The sequence below is a fragment of the Apis dorsata genome, unplaced genomic scaffold (genome assembly GCF_000469605.1).
Source record: "Apis dorsata unplaced genomic scaffold, Apis dorsata 1.3 scaffold_157, whole genome shotgun sequence".
In the NCBI taxonomy this organism is placed as follows: domain Eukaryota; kingdom Metazoa; phylum Arthropoda; class Insecta; order Hymenoptera; family Apidae; genus Apis; species Apis dorsata.
In genome coordinates this window covers 690,980-715,978 of record NW_006263447.1, presented here as the reverse complement: position 1 = coordinate 715,978, position 24,999 = coordinate 690,980, and the positions used below count along the sequence as shown (strand labels likewise).

Below are 24,999 nucleotides of genomic sequence, written 5' to 3'. Positions count from 1 at the left end.
AAAAAAAAATAGATTCAGGTACATATATTACAAAATCTACAATAGTTTATAAAATAAATCCATAATAAAATCACGATCGAATAAATCATCTCACATTTTCAAAAAGTTCTCAAAAAATAACCATCCTTCACAAACTAACTTTTCCACTCTTCACTTGTTATTCTCTATCTTACACCACGAAATAAGAAACACAGGGATATCCTGGAATCCATCGAAAGAGCAACAAAAGGGTGGAAAAAAAAAAATCTCGAGTTATATCACTCCATAGGAAAATCCGTGGAAACCGAACCGTCACGAACTGCCCGTAAATCAAGCCTCGATTCCGGATTGCAGTGTCGGACAATGCGTCGCTGTCCGCGACGAAAAGTCGACAATGCTGCAAAAGTATTCTATCTTCGAAAAACGAGAACAAAAAAGAAGAGGAAGAAAAAAGAAAACAAGAAAAAGAGAAAAAAAGAAAAACTAAAAAGAAGAGGAGGGAAGATCTCTGAAATTTATGTTTCCGTCAGCCAGTGCTCTTTCTGAAGGAGCCATGAGAGAAGGCTTCGCACCTCGGCGAACAAGGGCTGCAAGATTCCGAAAACGTTTACCTCTTATCTCTCTGTCTTTCGTTCGCTCGCTCACTCGACTCGGCACTCGACTTGAAGGGCTGCTCGTGCGAAGGGGAGGAAAAAAGAAAGAAGAAGAAAAAAGGGAGAAAAGAAAAAAGAAAACGAAAAGAGAGAGAGAGAAGGGGAAAGCGAGAGAGGAGGAAGAGGAGGAGGACAAGCAACGCTTCTTTTATCAACGTGGCGAGAGCTGGCTTTGTGTCTGGTGAAAATCGTGTCAGGAACGCGTGAAAAAGCTCATAATATATGTAAACGACCGGTCCGACAGGATTGTCGTTGCGTGTCTGAATGCGTGAATCCTCGCTAAATTTCAATCGACGCTCGCCTCTGACTGAAAGAGCGCAATTAACTTTGAGTGGAAAGGAAAAGAAGAAAGAGAGAGAGAGAGGGAAAAAGAGAAATCGTGAGTTCTCGTTGTGCTACGCATGCTCGTGGATGAAGTCGAGATCCTGTTGGTGACTGACGATTGCTATGACGGTTGGTGTTTGATGTAATTCATTGCGCACGATATTTTGCCGCTTCTGCTCTGGTAATCATGTGGCCAAGGATGCGGGAATATGCAAATGAACTGTTTGCGTGGAATGGAAGTTCATGCTGTAGAAACAGTGATTGAATTAATTCGATGACTTAGAAGGTACACTTTTTCCCTTTATGTTTATCATATGATGTCTCACGAATATTTAAATTGGATTATTTTCTGAAAAATATTTAATTGGTTATCAAGAATAATTAGTGTTCAACTTTTCACAAATGGAATAATTTGTTTAAATGATTGCGTTCTTTAATGTTAGAACGAGAATAATTAATATTACATCATTCGATATTTTCTTCATCGGATTAATTACAAATTTGATTAATTACAAAATTGGTTTTCTCGATTTAAGTGTATTAAATACATAAATGATTGAAATGAAATTAAATAAAAGGGAATTATTATCTTCTTTAAAAAGATTCGCGTGATTTTCAATAATTGGAGGTTCAATAGAAAATTGGCACATTTTCATAAGTTCATAAGAAAAATGAATTGAAGGAAACTTTATGTTCACAGAGAATAATGAAATATTATTTCTTTTGAATAATATAATTCTGTTTAACAAAACACAATATTATATTATTATAAAACAAACAAACAAAATCGTATACTTGTTTTCCTAACTAGATCTCTCTAAATTCTAAAGAGAGAAGAAAAAAAGACTCGCCATTAACGAATTCGTCAATTTTAGGTGCTGAAAAGACGACTTTTTTGCGACTCTCTTGGAACAGAAATGCAGTGAAAAATGATATATCCGGAACAAAGTACGAAATATCCGCTCAGTTGGATACTTTCTCGACCAACCGTGCAAATTCAATTCAATCGCGCAGCACCACCCACGCGAAATTTCAACGTGTACAACGTAATTGGTATCCGTACGTGGGATATCCACCTAGCGCCACCGTGAACAATGGCGGCGATCGCGCGAAACTAATTTCAACGAACGGGATATCCAAGCGACACGGATGCAATTTCCGCACGTTTCTCGATACGCGCGCATGTATTACGTTTCTAACGACCGTTGGCCAGCCAAGAAGCCCATAAATAAACTTACACACGCGGAACAAATGTGGGCAAACGTCACTTACTAGCCTAATTTCCAGATCGATGCCAGAATGGAAATGGCCACGAGCGCTGGAAATGGCCGATCGATGATTCTGTCCTTTCTCGCGCGACAAAGGTGATCCACGCTCGTACCCTGAAGCGGGTAAATGTGAAATTTGTCGTCGCGATTAATTTCGTCGAATTACACGTTGGTGTGAGAGGATTTGGAACTGGCAGTTGTTTAGGAGGAGGGGGATATATTGGTAATGATATTAGGGAACGTGACTGATATGTGGATTCACGGATAATGTATTTATGTTGCTCGTAATGAAGCTCGTGGAAGATGATGAGGATCGGGGTGTGGGGACGATCTAGGTGTGGCGTAGAAGTTGGTGTAATGGGATTTGAGGAGTAGATGTTAGAATTCGAGTTGGGCGGTCTCTATGTGAATATTAGGTTGGTTGGAGGGCGTTCAAGTGGCGTTATGAATTAAATGCGAGAAATTCGATAGAACTGGAGTTTGGTGGAATTTGGAAATGGAATCGGTAGAATCGTTTTCGCGTTTGTAAAATTGTGAATTTCAGAGTTACAAACTTTTGTATTAATGAAGGTATCATTCAGCGAGGTAAATAAGCAGTGTTTAGCAATTTCCTTTTTACCTATTACGATTCATACATACGTTTTGTTTTCAGATTAGAATAAGAAGGAGAGTAGAAGTGAGATCAATTAAAAATAAAAAGAAGATTCGATTGAAACGGGGCTAGAATTTTATCGAGAGCAAGATTAGCTGATCAAAGAGGCTAATGAGCTCCAGAGAAATCGCCTCTGACTTTTGTATCGGAACTTGGTCCAATGGACCTGGCCACACCTGTTTCGCATAAAAGAACAGCCGTAGCGATAACGAAACATAGTTAAAACTAAACACCAACCGGAAATGAAGCGAAACGCTTCTGCATACAGAATATGCAGATTGGACAAAAATTTGCTCATATAGCAAATATACTAAATACTTTATAATTTTCAACGATATCTGATAAATATTTCTTTTATTTTATAAAAATTGGAAATCTGCATTTGAGAAATGTAAGAAATAACGAATGAATAGAAAAAATCGAAAGCATTGGTTATTAAAAAATTATTAAGTATCAACCAATATAATTTTACAATTTGAAATAGATCGATTAATCTGCTACTTTTTAAAAAAGAATAACTGTGTTATTAATAATATTATAGCTCAATTTCAACATTTCCTTGATCGTGAGAATCAAATATTACCGGTTTCCGCAGCAATATGTTCTCAAATATTGGGGGAAAAGAATCGCTGCGGATGTTCGATCGTTGCGCAGCAACGTGACGACAGGAAGAAAGTTCTCCTTTTCTCCACCATACCGGGGAAAGATAGTTGCATTATTTATCGCAGGTTGGAACCGGAAACTGGGTCAAGATAATTATGTCCCTCGGAAAATTTTCTTTTTCAGACCTCTTAATTACTTTCATCCTGGGCGATCTTGCATAATTTATGCAGACGTACTCCGCAAATGTTTCTTTCAAACGCTTCTGATTCGAAATCTTTCCTCGAATCTCTCCCATTTCATCTTTTGCCTCTTCAAACTTGATCAACCATCGACGATTATTGTAATTAACTTCCTTTCTAATCTTCTTATTCGAGTCACGCCCTGTTTCTCTTTCTGTCATCTTTGAGAGTAAAATTTTATTTTATTCGCTGATTGGAAATGCGGAAAATCGATCTTTTCAGCTACTGAAATTCACAGCTATATTTATTTTGCACCTCGAACATCAAGACTCTTACGAATTGTTTAATTATTTCGTTTAATTGTTATTGTTATTGTAAATATCGCTGTTTGAACTTTCAGAAAGGAAATAGAATGTTCAGGTATTGGCTTTAATATTCATTTTTAATTATAAATCAAGTTCACGATTGATTTATTATTATTTGTTTCGCTACTAAACAAGTTTATTCAAGCCAATTTTTTTTCTATTTGAAAATACGTGGAAAATATTATTTGGAAAAATCGCTACGTTCCTCGAGAATATCCATATTATCCAGCCAGGTAGTAGCAATTTATTTTCAAGAGGAATTTCATCGTTTATTAGTATGCGTTGTACGCTAGCACCGCGAACAGGAATCCCTACAAATTCGCATTCATTAAAATTACATTAAATCAACGATTCACGCGGTTGCAGGATTACGCCGTTACTAAACGCACGAAAGCCTCTGCTAAGCTTGTAACCCCGTTTCTATACGGGCTTTCAGTTGTATTAGCTATGTTGAATACTTCTACTGTTCGTTTCTCGGTGTAATTCGGTTCGATTCGTAGCCGCAAATTTAACAAGAGCATCGCAAGATAAAGTACGTGATTGGAGAAGTGATTGGTTAATGCTCTCGTGTGCGTATCTATAATTGTCGAATTTCTTATTTTAAAGTAAAATAATTCGAATTAATTTTTCAAATATAATAACGCGACAAATTGATAATATTTTTGGGTCAATATTTATCTAGAATTTGAAGAAGAGGAATTTTTATTTTAGATTTAGTAAATAGAGATTCGGTAAATATTTGTCAAAGAAATATTTCAATTTATTCTGCGTATATTAATTTACAATTTTCAAACGATCAATCGTGTATTCTTTTCAAATCGTGCACAAAATTTACATCCTAATCTAATTATTAAATACAACAATTATTTCTTTGCAAGTACAATAAATACTTTCATCGAAAAAATTTTTAAAAAAAAAAGCTTACTTATTATGAATTATGAATTACAGTATTGAAATATCCATTATACTCGTATATATTAAAAATTCATTATTCTTTGATCCATCTTATCATCTTAATCTATCCTAATTATACCAAGAGAAGCTCCATTTCCAATATCATTAATATACATATTTTATCTCTTAATAAATTCTTCATCTTGTGAAAAATGAATTTTAACATTAAAAAGAAAAAAAAACAGTAGAGGAAAAAAATTGCATTAGAAATGGAGAACAAGAAGCTTTTACCTCAAACGAAACTATTCGAAGTTCACCGGAAGAGATATTTCGTAACCGGATGGAAGGATGCGAGAAGAGGTAGACGTGGAGCTTTAACGGCAACCCATTTATCGGAAATCTTTGATACAATACGGAAGAGCTTTGGTAGATCAATCAAAAGCTCAGTACAAAAGACGGATGCTTCCGTTTTCATGGATGGCTAAGCTGCACGAACACCGCTTAAATAAAGAAAACCGAATTAAGTATTTTTCCGCCTCATTCGTCATTAACGCTTTCCATTAATCTGATTTTTCTAACGATTTCTGTCTCTCCTTTATCGTAATTAATTAACATTCGATTTTTGGTTGGTGGAAAAAATTTTCATCGGTGGAAATTTTTTTTATGAAATTTCTGTTTCAAAGTTCTGATAAAAGAAATTATAGTCGAGATTGTAACATTTTACTAATATTTATCTTATATGTTTATCTCTTTTATTTTAATTACTAATTTCGCTACAAAATATTCCATAAATCTCTCATTCTTCATCAACTATTATCGTTAATTTTCAATTTCGTGATCCTTACAATCATCGCAAATATCTTGAGATCCCTTTTCCTTCAATTCTTTGTTAAATAAATATATCATCTTTCGCACGACCATGCCAACCAAATTTTGAAATTATATCAACAATAAAAATTGTTGAACAGTAAACCCAGTTTCTTACTCCACCCCGTGACCATCGTTCTCGAAGACACGCACAGAGGGGGCAGAGGAGGAGTCGGAAAATATTATTCAAAGTAAGATTTACATTTTTACGACCACCATTCTCCAACCGAAGCCACCGACGAGAATAGGAATTAGATTCATTTACATATATACGCGCTAGCTGGTGCCTCCTCGCGTAAAGGAGATTAATGCTTTGATTAGTTCGTTTTCCACGACTTATCGCTCGCCACAACTCCCCCTGCGTTTTCAACCCTTACACAATTTCGTGTATTCTTTTCTCCATACCAGGATACATTCTCTCTTCAGGGTTACTTTTTCACTTCGCCTCCGCTCGATCCACTCGTGGCAATTCGCTAAGCCGTGATCTATTAGGCCTGCTTCACCCCTTTTCCATCCTTATTTTATCCTCTTAGTTCTTTCGTGCGGATAATCGATGAAGTTTAAAAGTATAAAAGTGGTTAAATTTTTTAGTTCCTTTTTGTATTTATTGCAGATTTGGGAAATGTAAATATTTTAGATTTTGGAAAATCGTCTTTATTTTTTTAATATTAATTGTTACATGAAAGATATATAAAGTTTTTCTTAGCATTAGACATTCTTTTAATTAGAAATTCCAATATAGAAAATCAATCATTTGAGAAGTGGACCCTTATTTAATCTAATGTTCGATAATAAATATAAAGGGAAAATTATTTTTTAAGAGATTATTTTTCCATCGTAAATTTTTACAAAATTAAACAAAGATAGACAAGAATCGAAGAAAACAAAGAATCATGTGAATAAACGAAAAGGAAAAACTCGAGGAAATAGCAAATATCGAGACGATGGGGATGAAATGATGAAAGCCAATCCGCGAAAAAATTAAATGTTAACGCAGAAGCAGAAGAGGAGGTAGGAAGCATTAAACGTAAAGGAAGAAATGTGTGCAGTGATGAGAAAAATAGACGCGTAATGAATAATCAATGAAAAGAAAACAACTAAGGGAGGGTGAATACCATCAACCCAACGATCTCTGCTTCTTTTTATCCCTTCGAGCGCTTATAATTCTGTTTAGCTACTGTACAAGCCATCATTATGATCTGCATTAAATGTATTATGTTAAGATCAATTGATGATTACTTCTTTATTACATCTATCATTCATAAGAGGCAAGTGTAGTACGCATTGAATATTTTATAAATGATAATACGATATTACGTTTTAAAAATTAATTTCGTTTCATGCTGTTAAATATTCATTTTTTTTAAATAATCATCACGTACGTATAATTTAATTTATTAAATTACAAGCTGAGGGAATTATAATTATACGAATTTTTAGCAATATTCTGAAATTATTTTTCTGCGTGAAAATATGAAATATGTTTACCTATAAAATTTCCCATGTTATTATTGTTTTCATTTTAAAATTTCATATTTTATAAATGCAAAGAAGAGGAATATAATACGGTATACAATAGCAAATAATTAACACAGGTTAAGCGCGTATTATCTTTACGAACTTTTCACAATTTTTATATAAGGGAACACTTTAGAAAAAAAAAAAGAAAAAAAAATACTTGGCAAAGTCTATATAACCGATACATATGTAAATTTCAAACCGAAACCACAAACTTCCTCCTATATTTTCTCTTCAAACGATGCTCCATATCCGCTTCGTATCTCTTTACAGAGACCAAAAAATCGCTCTCTCGCAAAGGTAATACGAAACAAGCTCAAAAGGCACAAACGTGAACGACGACCGAGTATACAGAAACCGGAAACAAATATGCGGCAATCGATACTTGGAGGATAGGAAACAAACGTAAAAGTGATCTCTAGACGTTTAATGTTCGTTTAATATTGAAACAAGATTGTCAGGTTTCCATAGTGAAAGAAAAATTATGTATAATGTCTATATATTGTCTATATATCATTCTGTAAATTGAAAGAATAATCAAGATCCATCATTTGCAATATGAGAGAGGAATATAGAGGTGAAAAAAAGTTTTGAAAGAGAATCATCTTCATGTTTTTTAAACAAGACAGTATATTCGTTTTTGATTAAATTTATATTTTGCTGTTATAGTTGTTCGAAAAATTATTTTTCTCACTTTTGCACGAAGAATATTTTCGTTAAAGAAGTTAAAATATTGTTTAAAGTTTCTTGCAAACTTAAATTTCTATATAAACTTTTTATATAATTTTGTCGAGCTTTGACGCAATACAAACAAGTATTTTTATATTCGCAATCAAAGATACGTAGAACTCTACGCGTAAAAATTTTTCTCTATCAAAAAGCACGTTGAAAACGTCTCAATATTTTCCTTTCTTTCATATCCCTCAAACACTCTTTAAACCATCCTACATCTTCCACGGTATATTTATTCATTCGTGAATCCTCTAAGACGTGTTAAAAGAAGAAGAAAAAACGAGGGACAAGAAGAAAACGCTGGAAAATGCGGCCAGCCAAAGAGGATCAACGAAAGAAACATCACGACGATTTTACTTTGCCGCGTTTGAGCAAAAGAAACGTTCCCAATTGAGACACTGGTTGACGATACTGATAAAGTAACAACAAAGTCGATGCACACGCTTAAAAAAGGAAGTTTGGAGCCAGGTTGGGGGGAAAAAAGTGGGGAAGACATCATGTAAGAACAAAGAGGAGAAACATGATGGAGAAAATTTATAGAGAGAAGGAGAGAGACAAGTTACAATAAGGCCATACGAGCGTAAACCGTCACCAAAGGAACAATAAAAAGGGTGAAGAACGGACAATAATCCGGCGATGGCGAGGATAGAAGTAAAAAGGAAAGTGTCCGAGTAAACTCGGAAGTGTTCGTCGGGTAAAACTGTTGGATACGGCGGAGTTAATCAGGGTGGGAGTGGTGTGGGTGGTTGTTGGGGGGACGAGAGGAAAAAAGCAATGGACGTCGGACGCATATCAGCCTTCGCCGAGGGAGGAAACTGTGTAATTGCGAAAAAAATAAAAAGAGAAAAAGGCATAAAAAGGAGAATGTTTCGGGTCACACACGAAGATACAGATAGAAAGGGTTAACAGTAAACAGGAGAAGATAAAGAATGTAGGATCAGAGAATCGAGAAGAATGAAATTTAAATAAGAAAGAGGGAGATTCAAATATAATATAGAGAATGAAAGGAAAGCTTAAAAGAAAGAGACTAGAAATAGTGACAGAATGAAAGAAAAATAGTTAAAGGGAATGAGATAAAAGAGAAAAACAGTGAGAAGGAAAGAAGTCAAAGATGGTAAAAGAAAAAAATAGCTAAATATTGTGAAAAAGGAAGAGAATCAAGAATGATGAGACAGAAAAATCAAAGGAAATAAGAGCAAGAAAATAACGGAGAAAAAGGTAACAGGCCAATAATACCATGTTACTACGCGGTTAAGCAGGAAGAATTTGTCCTGACAATGGGTGGACAACGTTCTAATGAAAGAATCACGAGGTGGAAAACAACTTGCAATGAAGAAAAAAGAAAAAGGAAGAGGAAACAATGTTCCAACAATAACCCAAGCAAGATGTATAAGAAGAAAAACAGATTTACTTTATGGTGGAAATTGGTATCTGAGATCGAAGGGAAGTAGTGCAATGAAGGATAACGATGAGAGATTGAGGACAAATAATGATAAGCATGAAGAGATTATAGTATAAGAGTTATAGTACAAAATAATTGTATAAAACATATAAATATATAAAAAGTGGCGTCTCCAAGGAAAGCCTTGGTCATATTAAATAAGACTCCAATACGTGACATTAGGAAAAGCTTATCTTTGTCTCTCTTTCTTTCGAGCTTTTATGCTTTCTCGAGGATCGTCCTTCTTCTTATGTATGCTGGTTTAAAAATGGGTGGCCGAATTTTTGGTATTCCGGTTGTCTTTGGCATGAGAAGGTGTCGCCATGAAGAGGAATGCAGAAACGTTTCCTTTTAGAGGTTATAAATATTTCATTTCCTGCATAATGTTTTTTAAAAATCGTTGTATCATGGAGATAAATTTTGATCATTGGACGCCATTTCTCTTAGAGTTTCTTTCATATCTTAGTATTATTCTTTGGCAATATCATTCCAATTTTCCTAAGAATAAATTCCAATGTAAATATTCCACAAAATAAATAATTTATGACTTCAGTTATACTTCGTGCAAAACATCCTCTTTTCCACCCCCCCTTTTCTTCGCTGCACTCTTTAACTTCAGTTTTTATTTCCAACCAAAAACTAACGTAATAATAAAATATTTAAAAATTCAAAAGATGTGATGCAAAAAATATTTTACACGAAGGCTCTTCCTCCCCTTTTCTGTTCGAGAGAGAGAAGAAAACAAAAGCAAGAAAGGATGCTCTTCTCTCGTAAAAGGAAATAAGTAAATACAGGTTGGAACGTCGTGAACGCTTGACGGCAGGTATGAAAAGTGTGTGGATTTCTACGAGAATACAGAGAATAAAAATAAGCGCGACAGCAGCGGGGGTGGAAACGGTGAAGAGGGTAGTTAGGCGTGTATAGCTCGGCGTCTCAACGACGCCTTCGTCGCGTTAAGCGTTATTCGCAACGCCTACACGCCGGAAGGCCGTTCGATGCTCCTCGTGTTTACGCTGAAACGTTCTTCCGCCAGTGTGGAAGGAAAAAGAAGAGGAGAGAGAAAGAGGGGGAGAAAGAAAAAAAGAAGGAAGAACCCTTTCACGAGCGGCGGAGTTGTAAAATATACGGTGGGGAGAGTAGGAGGATAAGAGGGTGTGCGCGTGGAACAAAACAACGACACGAAGAAGAAGAGAGGCGAAAGAGGGAAAGTAATTTGGAGAAATGAAAAATAATATGGATATCGAGTGAGCTAGAAGCAAGAGATACGAGAGGGAAAAAAATGTAATGAGGGACAGTGAGAAGATTGGAAGGGGTAGATAGCGAGGAACGAGAGGAATTTGATTCTTGGAATATCGAGGAAACAGGGGATGGAAGTAAAACGAGCGCGTAATTTCGAGAATAAATTTGATATGAGGAAAGGAACGGATGATTTTTTTTTTAAATTTTAAATTTTGATTAAATTTTAATGTACAAATCCGAATTTTGCTCCAGGAAATTAATAATTTTAGATTATAAATATGATAAAACTCTTGTTATATACGTTTTAATTATTATCATTTTTCATATATTTTTTTAAAATGTATGAGAATAGTATTCTATATGAAATTTATAGTTGCAAATTTTATTCATTTATGAATAATTAATTAAATTAACAAATTAACAAATTATGTAATATTATTTATTAATATTTAATACGATATTTAAATATTATTTATTCAAATGTTAACAGCTAATTGAAGCAGGAATATTAAAGCAAATATCAATATTTGGATTATTTAAATATTAAGTAAAAAAAAATCACATGTGTTAATATTTATTTTATTTACTACAAGTTCATGCATGTAGATACACAATTTCTACAAACAGTTGTTAACTTTGAGCATAATATTTATCAAACTAAACATTTACACAATTAAATCTTCGAAAACATATAATCATATCTTCCCCCACCAATTTACGATGGAAAAAAAATCGATTTTATTACGTAATTACCTCGTTCATTTATCTCTATCCAGAATACAAGATAACTAAGTATTCAGAGACTCATAAAGGACAGTGTATAATGCTAAGACACTATATCTCATGATAACATCCCCTTTGACATGGTTCTTACATAACTTGCTGAACTTGCTTCTACACATGCTTTTCCCTTAACGATCCAACTACCCTAATCATACCACAGCATCAACCCTGTGTCAAACTCTAGATCAGCTAATAAAATAACAATAACACCAGCTACTGCAGAAACAACTACTGTTTATCTTCGTCGATACAGACACGAAAGAAGAAGGATTCTCACTGATACTTGAACGTGATCAATACAAAAGATAAAAAAAAAGCGCAAATTTACGAGCTGAATCCGACACACTGAATACGCCATTGAACGTTAAATGGTAAATGGATGGGGTAGTGGAATCATGAGTTCGGGGGCGAAAAAAGTTTTCGAAGTCGATTTTCCAAACGGGAGGAGACACGTGGCGCAAAAACTAAGATTGATCGAAGAAATAAAAGGGTGCGCGCGACTCCAGAAGGCAGATCTAGGGGGTAGTTAGACGAGGCAAAGAATGGAGTTGGCAATTTATACATCAACTAACGAAACATCAGACTGTTCCAAAAAATATGAATATTCACGTTTGATTGTGCGAAGAAAAGGAAAAAAAGGAACAAGCCGATGTGTGAATAAATTTTCTACAAATATACACTTGTGAAATATAATCTAGCAACGCGATTTCGAACTCGAATAGACTCTATTATATAAAACTGAGAAAATTTTAAATCGTTGTAACTTCGTAGATACTGATTTTCGATCAACGAGTCGAACGCCGTTAGAAGCACGGAATTTTTCCCTTTGAAACGCGTTTTCATTTATGCCGATGCGACTTCCGGTTCCCGAGATATCGTCGCGTAAAGAAGGGGATAATTTCTGATCGTTTATTATCTCTATCTTTGTCTCGAATCTCTCGCTTCCACCTCGTGCCATTGACCTATCCCAAACTGCAGACAAGTAACAGATACGCTTCCTGGTAGTTCGTATTTCTAGGAAATAATGCATAATGTTGATCACTAAGTTGCGAATCTCTCCAGCATTGTTTCAAGCGCTGATAATTTGAGTCTTTGTATCTCGGGGATCGATTGAGATATCGGGATAAAACAAAAAGTGATTTCAATAGCATGGTTTTCTCTATATCCTGAATAAGTTTTGATGATAAAATTTTTCTCGTTTTATTCATTACTATAAAGTGATTAGATATATACGTAAAATGTAGCTTAGAGTGTTTAAATTATAATTAAATTGAAAGTATGGTAGAATGATATAAGTTATTAATTTTCATCATGTTTTGTAGAACGAGTATAAGATTTCCATTCAATATCGTCTGATTGAAATGAAAATACAGTTGTATCTTTAGATAGACATAGAATAATTGCTCTGTGATGTTAATGCCTTCATTGCAAAGTTTCGTGTAAAGCTAATTGCAATGATTTATACTGGAACAGGATTTAGTCAGAGGCCAAGTCTCTTCTCTCTGGATTATTTTAGCAGATTAAATTTGCTTTTGACTCGTAATTCCAATGAAATAGATCATAACTAGGTGTTTCTTTTCTCCATTTACTTATATTTTTCTTGTGAAGAGATAGTTTTAATTTAGATCGTGATTCTGAATAATTAAATTGGAATAGAGAACTTTTTCTTTGTTCAGGATCTTGTTTTTTCTTTATCTTCCTTTGTAATAAAAGTTAATTTATTATTTTTGTTGATGATTCCTTGAATAGATATTAATTTCAATTTTCAAATTGAATAAATAAATTAAAAATTGTAACCTTATTTAGAATAGAATATTATGAGGACATTCTTCACTTTATTATTATTATTATTTATTAAATTATAAAGAATTGGCATCTCGGCTTAAAAAAATAAGTCGTCCAAGTTAATTTAATCTCAAATTATTTGCTACTGCTCTCGCTCGTGAATAATTACCTTAGAAGAAGGTTCAAGGAAAGGGAGCGCACAAGTTCTAAATCTTAATAGCATCAACGAAGTCACGTCCGTGTCGTAAATTTAATCCACGTGGTAGTGGTAACATGCTCTGCGTTTGATATTTGAAATTTTTATAACATGGAAAACAAAAACCTCTCATCATCTTTCTACCAAAATATTATATCCCTTATCACGATACAATTGTAATTTTTATATAAGCACTCGTCAAAGAACCTACAACAAATATCTTTTCATTTTCCGCCACGATGCACCGATTCCTGCAATATAACTTCAATTACAGCGATAATTCGAAATTTTCCGTGTCGTCGAAAGGGAATGGTCCGTGTTTTCCCCATGTCAGAGACCACGTTCGATTGCGAAAACGGCCCACGTGGAGGAACATCAGATACAGACGAATTATCAATTCTTAGCGCGATTCGACACAGATGCCGACGTGTCCCTCGTGCGTATAACTGTCGTTGGCCACGATCTTTCTTCTCCTCCCTGTTGTTTCTCGTTTTTCCCTCTGATTCGATAACAGTGAAATTGAATCGAGGGGGAGAAGCGATAGAAGGGCCTATCGAATCCCTTTTATTTTCAGTTTACCCGATGCTCGTGCACAGCCCGATGGTCAGCCGATGGTAATCGACTCGAAAACTAACTGACCCTCCACGGATCCCCTCGAGCCCCGTTTAAAAAGCGCGAGCTCTATGACACGCGAGCTTTTATAAAACACGAGGAATGGAGAGTGCACGCGCTTTTAACGTTCTCGTTACAATAGGGTTTCGTTAATTGGCCATATCTGGGTTATTCATGCTTCTTTATGGACAGGTATATACATATATTTCTCCAAAATTCCACTATAATAAAAAAAAATAAATAAATAAATCATTTGTCCAAAGATTCGACATTATCTAATAAAACCTGGACAAGTTTTATTAGAATTGAACATCATACTATATTTTTCCGATATTCTGGTCTTCCTAAATCCTTCTTATGTTATATGTTATATATATTTGCATTAAAATCAAGATATATTATTCTAACATAGCCCAAATTCATCAAACCGATCCCTAAATCATTCGACCATTGCGCACGATCGAGAAAGAAGCTATATATATCCGTAACTGTACGACTCGTCACCCATTATCTTCCCATTATATCCCATTTCTCTCCTCTCCATACACAGCAGAGTCAACAAGTCACAAATCCATCTATGGAGAGGACGTCCATCTCGGTTAGGTTCAACGTGATTAGTGTCTTCGTTTGTTCATCAAGCGCGCGCATTTCGAAGGTTGGCCGATCGCCGATCGGTCGAACAATGGTGGCGTGATTAGGCAGGTCAGAGATGGCCAGGATCGTCGCGCGGCAACGATTCTTTTCTAATAATTGGGGGATGAATGACGGCCGTATGATAACCCCGCAGAAGCCTTCGAATCCATTCAGACACGGCATATCTCATTCCAGGGAATTATGCAGTCTATTGTTGGTGGCAGCCGACCAACCGTCTCCCGCCCTCCAATCAAGCATGAATCATCCGGTTTCAGTTTCCTCCTGCATCTATTACCCGACGCTTGTCACCCGACTAATTTGCCGGTTACCTCGCTCGCACTTACGATCGACCTGCACAAGCACTCGTATCATCGAGTGATAACGAACATCAACGTCTTCGTCGATCAGAGAGAGATTACCTTTGCCTTCGTTTCTTATTCTTACTAAACAGGATTTATAATACCCATTGTCGACAGAGCAAATAATGTGAAATACTTTTGAATTTTCGTGTGTCTTAACAGGGATTGGAATTAAAATTTAATTTCACATTCACGCTTTTTTCGTTACGCTTAACATAGATGCTAATCAAACAAGTAGCATAAATCGTTTACGTAGAAAAATTAATTTATATACAAAGTAATTTTTGAAAGATCAAAAGTTACTATATAATAGAGAAACATCGGGGAGGAACATCTGTAGTCGGATTAGTCGATTTCGAAAAATCGAATTTTCCACTTTTCGTTTCGAATCCTTTCGTATCCTTGGATAATTCGATATATTGTTCTGTGTTCTCGAAACGGCGGCCGATGGTGAAATCGTGCATGCCGGACGAAAATCCTCGATTGAATAGGCCATAATTACGGGGACGGGGACGAATTAACCGGCGAATTAACCCGGTGACAATCGTCGGATAATAGATAGGTCAGGTCGAATGATTCGCGGCTAATTGGACGGCATGAAATTTCGCGGCTGGGAGGGGAGGGGTGCGCGTGGGCGGATCTTCTTTTCGCGGTGGAAAATTGGTGATGGTGAGCGCGGCGTAACGCGGCTGCCACGTTCGGAAATTAACCTGGTCGATCGCGCGTAACGGGTTAATTTTATTAGACGGAGGAAAAAATTGAAAGGCCCACCCCTGTACAGGAGGGCGGCAAATTGAAACGCGAGATATCGAGGGAGGGAGACGAACACGCTTTTTGGCCCGAGTAATTTCCCTCCCTCCCCCAACACTTAACGCCACGTATTTTTCATTAGGATAATGGGACCGGTGAATCGAGCGTGTTTATCGTTGCCTTTTAATTAGTTTCGGAATTAACGGAACGCGGTACCTTTTCGGTAAAGGGGGAGGGGGAGGGGAGATACTTATCGCGCTTTCGATTCGTTTATTTCCTTTCGAATTCGAATAATGTAAAAGGAAAAGGAATTATTATTAGAATAGAATTTTTTTTTGTATATTATTTTTGACATTTCTTCCGTCCTAAAAGTGAATTGCATTGTCTTAAAAAAAGAAAAAAAAATGTTACGATAATTTAAATCTCGCAATTGTTATAGTCGACCGTAAAATCATCATCGCAATTCTCATCTCGATTCTCGGCAAACTATTCATAAATCGCCCGCAAGAGCGCGCGACCATCGGGTTCCTTTCTTCCGTTAATCCCCCGGCCAACTTGCGCGATTCCATCGAGATACCTCTCTAAGAGGCGATGAAACTCGGAGGAGAAGAAGTGGCACGTCGTTCCACACCGGAAACTTGAGATTTGCATCGGGAGAACCCAATTCGATCGCTTATCTGACCTCTACCCCGATGAAAGAAGACGAGATAGATGGAGAGAGAAAGAAAGAGAGAAAGATAGAAGGGAAAAAGGAGAATAAAAAAAACATTCGTATCATTCCCGATGAGCGAATAATAACCCCTAATCGCCAATCTTTATCGCGAGATTGCATTCCACGATAGCCACGAGCAAATCCATTTCAAAGGCTATCCAAAGGGAGGGAACAAGAGTGGTGAATGAGACGGATTTCGAATCAGGCAAATTTTCCCAAAGCTATTCGTGGATTGCGGCCATCGAGGGCAACTGAATGGCGTCGAAGAGCTTCCTTAAGAAGTCCCGTTCAATCAACTTTCCCTCGGTTATACTCCCGAGTGTTCGAGCGAGAAACTCGCCGCCTTCGTGGCCGAGCCATAATCCACCCCCTCTTGAGGAGGGGGGGACTGTAAAGCGAGTTGATGTACTCGTAATCCTTCCTTGCTTCTTTCCTTCCTAGGGCAGGGATTCCAACCTTTTCTTCCCGTTTCTGGTACTGTTTGCACGTTGCTTTCATTGACGTCTGTAAACGTCTGTGTTGGCAGTGTTTAAGGGAAGAAAATGAGAAAGGGAACGGATTGTGATCGAGGTAATGAAAAGTTAAATATGCAGGAGGGTAAGTAATTGTTGTTTTTTTCATTGAAATTTAAACAGGGGGAGTTATTATATTGGTGAGTGATGTTTTACTTTTTTAGGAGTGTACTAGACATTGAGAATATGATTATAACATGGAATTGATTGAATGAATAAGTGAATATTTAAAATATTGATTGTACAAATAAGTTTTTAATAGAGATAATTTTGAGATAAATACTTGGAGATTTATTTAAATAATTTAAATTAACGATCATAAATTCGTTCCACTTTGACACTTCAGATCTGTTCATCTAATCAAATCTGGATGTTCAATAAAAAAAAGAGGGAAAATTTCTAAAATCGTTTAAACCTAGATCGAAATTCTTTCAAAGATCTCCCTTCATCTATTACCAGTTTTTCGTTCTCTCATTGTGCCAGCCTCCATCAAAATTCTCCGAACTTTTCGTTGGGAACGCGGTTAGGAAACGGATTCTGATTCGCCTAATGAAAGTTCTAGGAGCCGTTTCCTCCGCGACAACGTCCAACTTCCGCTCCCGTCTCCTCTTTTATTTCTCTCTGGCCCACTGGAATTTTTTTCCGTCAAGGACTCTCGCGTCTTCTTTGACATCGTAATTGCGTTCAACGTGCCACGATCCATCCCCTCCTCCCCCTCCTTGTAACACGGGAATGAGAAATTACGGGGAAACTTCGGTTTAATCCTCTGATCTCGGGCTCCCTGATATTTTGCATTCGAACGTGCAATTACGGCGGTACCGGTAGTCAGATGTCTGTTATGAGCGCGCCATTTTGGACTTGATACTTGATTTCAGTTTTTTTTTCCATAGGGTACATACATTTAGTTATTATCATCGTAACTTTCTCTTTTCTTGTTGGTACAAGTACACCAGGTATTTGTAATTTTGGTTTGATTTAGTTCCTCTTTCTTCCTGTACATTTATACATTTTTTAATATTACTTCTTTTGATATTTTTAAATATCATTAATTGGTGTGAAAAGATTAGTTTTAGATCTTTTTACGTTTCATTTTTGAAATTTTTACTTATCTCTTTTGATTTTATAGGTTTTTGTCAATTTTAAATATCCATGATCAGGCAACATCTTTTCAATCAAATTATTATTTTCTTGAGAAATCTCTCAAAATATTTTAATCATAAAAATTTTAAATCGTTACAAATACAGAATATTCATCTGCTATTCACAATTATTTACATATTCACGTTACATTATTTTTTATCCAAAATTACTTTAATCATTTTTTCATATCAAATTTTTCAAAAATTTTTTTTTATAATTATCCAATCATTCGTTAAATATCGAATCACATTCACAATCGACCAAACGATCTTTTCAAAGCATTTTCGATTTATTTACCCAAAAGAGAGTCAAAAAAGAATCATGGATATTCATGATTGATCATCGATAATCAGGATTGGTTTTATAAGAGGGACGAGCAATTTCGATGATAGTGGGATATGGTGGCTTATGAGGACGTGTTGAATAGGCAAACGATAAAACACGCTTTGATGATTTTGCATTGATCGACTGGATAGAGAATCGATCGATTCGAAGGAACACACGCGGAATATCTGTGGTTAACCATGATTCGATGGCGGCCACGTGAACGCTGTTTCGGCCGCGATTTAAGGAGGATTTGCATAATGAGGTATTCGTGTCGCTCGTCCCGTGTCACGTACCCACGATGATGAAACAGGATCAGGTTTCTCCGAGATTTTTCGCCGCTACCTATCGATTGATTTTGTTCGTTTTGAATAATTGGATTTTCCTCGATATCCATTAGATGATTGCATATGAAATTCTTTGAAATCTGATGGTTAATAATGGTATTGATAGATAATGTTTATTGTACAAAATAATTCATAATAATTTATATTTTCTTTTCTTTTTAATGTAATTTTAAAACTTAAGTTTTCATATTTTATGATAAATGTTATTTATTTTCGATACATTGCATAATATATATTTTCTTCTTAATTTTAATTCAATAAATTCATTGAAAATTGATTAAAAGTTCATTGGATATATTGAAAATTTATTAAATTTATTAATGAATTGTCACACGCTCCATCCGAATAGAAAATTTATCATTATTCAAAATTCGTGCAATTATTAAAAGCGTGCAATTTTCAAGCTTTAAATGTTCGGTTTATAAAACATTATGTCACTCAGGCATTTAAATAATAATTCGATTGGAAAAAGAGAAAGATGAATTGAATTTTAATTTCAATTTTAATTCGTGTAAATCGAGCTATGTTAATCGATGATAAAGAGATGAACTAACAATGGTTCTTGATCGATACTGACTTTTATGATAGATGTTTAATTAATAATTTTTTGATTTTATAAAATATTAATTGAAACAAAAGGATGTATTTTCTTCATCACAGTGGATTTATTTTAATTTATAAAATTGCCTTTGGAAGCAAAACATCAAAGAGAATTAAAAATGATCGATATTATTCGTTCTTGTTGCTTCCACTGGTTTCTTTATTAGTTTGTTATTAATCTTGTTTTAATAAAAAAAAAAAAGAATTAAATTTGTATTTTTTATAGAGAACTTAATTCTTCGATTACTCGCGATTTAAAAATAAACTTTGATACAGTATAAAATTCATAATACGCGTGCATTCATAATTACTTTTAAGGCTTTTAAATTTTTAATGTAATTATATGTAATATTATGTTCCTAATTTTGAATATGGGAAATAATGAATGAGGTAATTGTAAAAGCTTATAATGCGATCGAATGCTAAAATTGGGTTAAAAGGAGTACTGAATATCTACATGATATAATAATTTCACCATATAAAATTTTAATTTCATTTAAAATAAATAAACTTGAAATAGTAATGATATAAATAATGTAAAAATATTCATCTATATAACAGGATAATTTTATTACTCAACATTTTATAAAGTTAATGAATTATTTATTCGTTTTAATTAATAATTCGTTTATAATATAATGATCTATAATTTTAAAAGAAAATTATTTTTTAAGCACATAGTAACATGGTTTGTAAATAAATTAGTATCGATCGTGAGAAGATTAATTTTGTTTAAATCTAAAAATAATATCCACTTTATATACTTTCATTTATTATTCGTACAAATCTCGTACAACAATTAACAATGAAAATCAATCAATCGAGTATATATTAATAAAAATTTACAATAAAAAAGACTGAAGTGCTGTGGTGATTCGATAAAAATTTGTCGTTCATATATTCGAATGCTTAATCCGTAGCTGTGTCGATTGATAAACCATAATATACGAGATTCGAATAGAAACATTGAGGAATAGAAACAATACATAAATCGACGAGGAAATATAAACAGATATCGACCGACAGAGGAATAACACAAATTGACAACAAAAGTCGTCGATTTCAGTCAGTCTATTAACAGATTTCAACGAGTAAAGTCAATTTTCGATAGTCGCGTTTTTCGTCTATTTTATTCTTTAATTGGTGAGAAATTTTATTTAGCTTATTTATCGAGGCAATTAAAAGGCGGAATTAAACCGATAACAATTCGTAATAAATCTGCATAAAAAATTTCGCTTGTAATATCGATAATTACTCAAAGCTAATATTCTTTTCTCGTTTTTATTTACTATTCTTTTTTATTGTATTGTTCTTTTTAAAATTGATTATTTAAAAATTATAGAAATTTAATCGTTTTATTATTTATTTAACTAATATTGGTTTTAAGATTTATGAAATAATTCTGTAGTTGAGAGTCTTCATATCAGAAAACAGGAAGCAATAATAAAAGAGGAATCGAGAAAATTCCGTGGCGAAAGATACGAAGACCCCGAATCAGGGGTCGCCATCCACGGATTCGAATCTTTTACACCAAATAGTGAGTTTCTTACCTATCCTATAATATTTGTCGTATTTTTTTATAATCAATACTCAAAATTTTCAGTTCCATTTAATAAAAATCCGAATGAAGAACATACGTATAACGAAGAATATAAATAGAACAACAAATATACCAAATAACGATCCAATTAATTCTCAATAGAAAAATAAAAAATATTTTATCAAGTAAACGAGTAAGTAACAATTCGAACAGCGATTAATCGAAATCTAAATTTCAGTATCAAACTCTCCAAGAGAGAAACTTTAAGAATCACGTACCGAAGGATCGTACATCGTACAAACAATCCAATTCCGCCTAATCAAAAGAAGTAATCCACACGTTATGCAAAACCTAATCTGACCTAGTAAGATTCTCCAAAATACCAAGTTCTTCGTAACTTTGTCGAACTTCAACATCGCGTTCGATTCCATCCGAAATCTCACTCCTTGTTGTAGAAACTTGCCGGCGGCTGTTCGTTAAACGCAATATTAGCAGAGATCGAGTCTCGATCCAGCTCGTGCACGCTCGTATGCTCGCGAGGAGGAACTCTCGCGCGGAATAAGCCATTTTGCCGACGTTGACGTGGCTCGTGCGCGGTTTAATAAAGATGAGCTTATGAAAATTTATGGCGCGCCCTTCTATTGGCTCGGCAATTTGAACGTGATGATTTGTTTTATTCATGAGCGATCGTTTCAGATTGTCCTAGCTTCTTCGTGCGCCGTCTCTTGGTTAAATAAGAAACGGGAGGACGAATTCGGAACGAGGATGAGGAATCAGCATGAGGAATGAAATTATCACATGGTTGGTCGTGTGATGTGGATTCAGAGGGTGTAAAAAATCGTAAGTGGTGTTTTTTTGGATCGTGGTTTCATTGGTTGATTCATTGAAGAGATAAATGATGATCTTTTCTTTCAAAAATTTAAAAAATTTCAGATTAAGATATTATCAGAATGTAGAAAATCTTTTCGTGTAAGATTCGTGTCGAAGTGAAATTGGTATTGGGATTTTTTTAGTAGTAGATAGTATTGGTAGATTTTTAAAATTTTAAAAAAATAGGAAAATTCAAATTAATTATAGTTAATTATAGTTAGAAAAGTAATTTTAAAATTTTGAAAAATAGTGTATATCTTTTGTGAAAAATTAGATTGGAATCAGGAGTTTATTTTTGAATACTTATAAAGCTTTTATTTATTTTTTACAATGAAACCAAATCTAAAATTTTCTCGTTTGAATAATTATGAATGAAATTATATACTATAGTATATAGTACTCAAAAATTATTGAAGAGGAATTAATTGAATATTTAAAATGGAATATGAAAAAAATATAATAAATATTGAAATATGGAATAATATTTCGAATGAAATTTATTTATTTTCACTATTATTAAGATTATAAGTAGTAAATAATTTATTCAAACGAGTTCTGGAAAATCACTCGCAACATTTTCAAGAACTTGATTTTAATTTAACTAATTATGTCATTCGAATATTACTTGAAACATATTTACATTATTGAATATCAGATCGTGTACTTCTCGAATTTCTCATTATTTTATTACGAAAAATAATTATAATATACAAAATAACAGTCAAGTAAACTTATAATATCCCAAATATCATTATTTATATAAATGGGATATTAAATTGAAATCAGGAAGTAAAGTATTTAATTCATTAACGAAAAATATTTATATAAAATTAATTATACTTCAATCGGTATTTTATTTTTTATATGATTATTTTAAATTTTTATAAATTTAAAATAATAATAAAATCAATTAATCATTAAGAGAAGTCTACTCGATAAAATAAATTACATAAACAATTATATCATTTGATCAATTCAATGTATCGATCAATTTTATCGATATTTTTTTGATTCACACGTATCCAAATATGTTTCACGTCTAAAAATAAAAATTGAAAATTTTTCTCTCATAAAATTGAACACCTCTTCCTCTTTAAACTCGAACAGGAAAAATGATTGGAAGATTACCAGCCCGAAGAATTTAAAGAGTGTCGATTCGATCGAAAATTCGATGCGTCGAAGAGCATGATCCGAAATTAAACTAATTCTAAAATTCTTCGATGTCGTCGGATTTCCATCCGCCTCTTGAAATATTAAACCGTTCCATGTTTCTAACGGCGCCCCATCAATCCCCGAATCACCATCGTTTTCCCCGGGAATCGTATTAAATCGACGCCAGACAACGTTTCGGCAAAAATTAATAAGCACTCTCTGACGAATTTATGGCCTCGATTAATCCGGACGTCGATTGCCATCCTGCTATATTCTTTTTTCTCCTCTCCCTCCTTGATTCTCTCGTTTCAACGCGAATTGTTTTTTGTTTTAAAATCGATGGTTGTTCGAAATATCGGACTTATTAGACTTTTAATAAATCAAACGTTGTAGGAGTTGTTTTTCCGGTGAAGTAAGTGAATTGGCCGTATATTGATTTTTACTTAAATCGAGAGAATTTCGGATATTTATATTCGGGAAGGTATCATTGAGATGGAAAATTTATTTTCTTTTTTTGCAAAGAATATAAAAAATAATATGTAAAATCCTTTTTTTAACACGTTTTAAAGATTTGAAATACACGTTTTTTAGAGATTTTTAACGTATTTTCTCATTTGTTTGAGAAATTTTATTGAATTTATTTTTAATTCATTTTTTGATCATCAAGCAAACAATTTATATCATTAATTTATAAAGTTCTCACATGTTATAATCAAGAAGTGGGAGGGATTACAAATTATCCAGCCAGTTCCCGGAGTCACGCGGCCTAACCTTCGTGAAAATTTATAGACTAAATCCTTTGGATCGTGAATTTCGCAGCCACGAAAATCGAACACGTAATTTATGCGGCAATGGACCGGCGACGATCATTTTCCTGAAACTTTAATGGAACCTCCCTGTGACCTCGACTCCTCCGCTGACCGCTAACCGATGATGATACTACCATCCGGAATGAATCATAATTCTAATTCGTTCCTAAGTTTCTCACGTATACAAGTTATTGCATAGAAGGAAAAGGAGACTTTCAAACTTGTTCATAACAACTTGTATGAACGAGGGTATACTACTTTAAGAGAGGGGGAGAAAAAAAAAGGATAACAAGAAGATAGAAGAAAAACTTATAAATTCGTAGATGAAGAGGGTGGAACATAGACCGTGGAAAGCTGCAACTATCTACTGGGAGAGGGCACATCTATCCGTGGTAATTAGTCTCATTGCGTCTATGGCACGCTTCACCTGGCACGGCCACCCTACTTACAGCTTCTCTAACCGTGTGTCCGATTTAATAAAGCTACGATTTTACCGGGAGGATTGGGTGTAGACAATCGTGGAACAAAAGGCGACAAAAGGCCCAAGGTCCCGACGAAACTTTCCCTGTTCGTGGAGGGGAGGGGGATGTAACTGCCTCGAAAGTCTGGGAAGTCTAGGGGGATGCGTGATAATTTGCACCCTCGAAGAGACTAGAGACTCCGAAATGATCGACGAGAAAGGATAGTGGAGGAAAATTGTGGATTGTAGTGGTTCAGATTTTATGGTTCAGCATCAGTGACTCAGGATTCTGGATCGATTTGAAATTCGGATGGGATTGAGATTGTTGGATTGGGAAACTTTTGCGAAGGAATTGTAAGTGGATATTGGTTAATAATTAATAATTAACGTTGTGAAGGATTAAGGAAATTTTCGATTGTATTTGTGAAATGATATATGTTCGTTTAAAATTTAGAGATTGAGAGTGTTTGAAATTATCATGGTTTAGAATGTTTATCGTGCTGATTAATATTGTATCGCGTGTGACATCATCAAATATAAAATGGAATTATTATTCTGTTTATCTACTTCAAGTTCTCACGTTTGAAAACACATCTACCAGTACAATATAATTCCTAAACAAATAGTTTCCCAAACAATACGCAATACGTTTTCAACTTTTACTATTGTAAACTCGTATTAACTATTATAACTATTCCTAT

The 24,999-nt window shown here is 34.5% G+C and overlaps 1 protein-coding gene and 1 long non-coding RNA gene across 2 annotated transcripts in view; one reads left to right on the top strand and one right to left on the bottom strand.

The window, feature by feature from the left end:
• LOC102677973 overlaps positions 1–24,999 on the bottom strand; it is a 349,267-nt gene that overhangs the window by 139,586 nt on the left and 184,682 nt on the right. The window lies entirely within an intron of this gene.
• On the top strand, positions 20,853–21,578 carry LOC116185317. The gene is made up of 2 exons (XR_004150140.1): positions 20,853–21,004; positions 21,071–21,578. It is a non-coding gene; the product is annotated as an uncharacterized LOC116185317 (long non-coding RNA).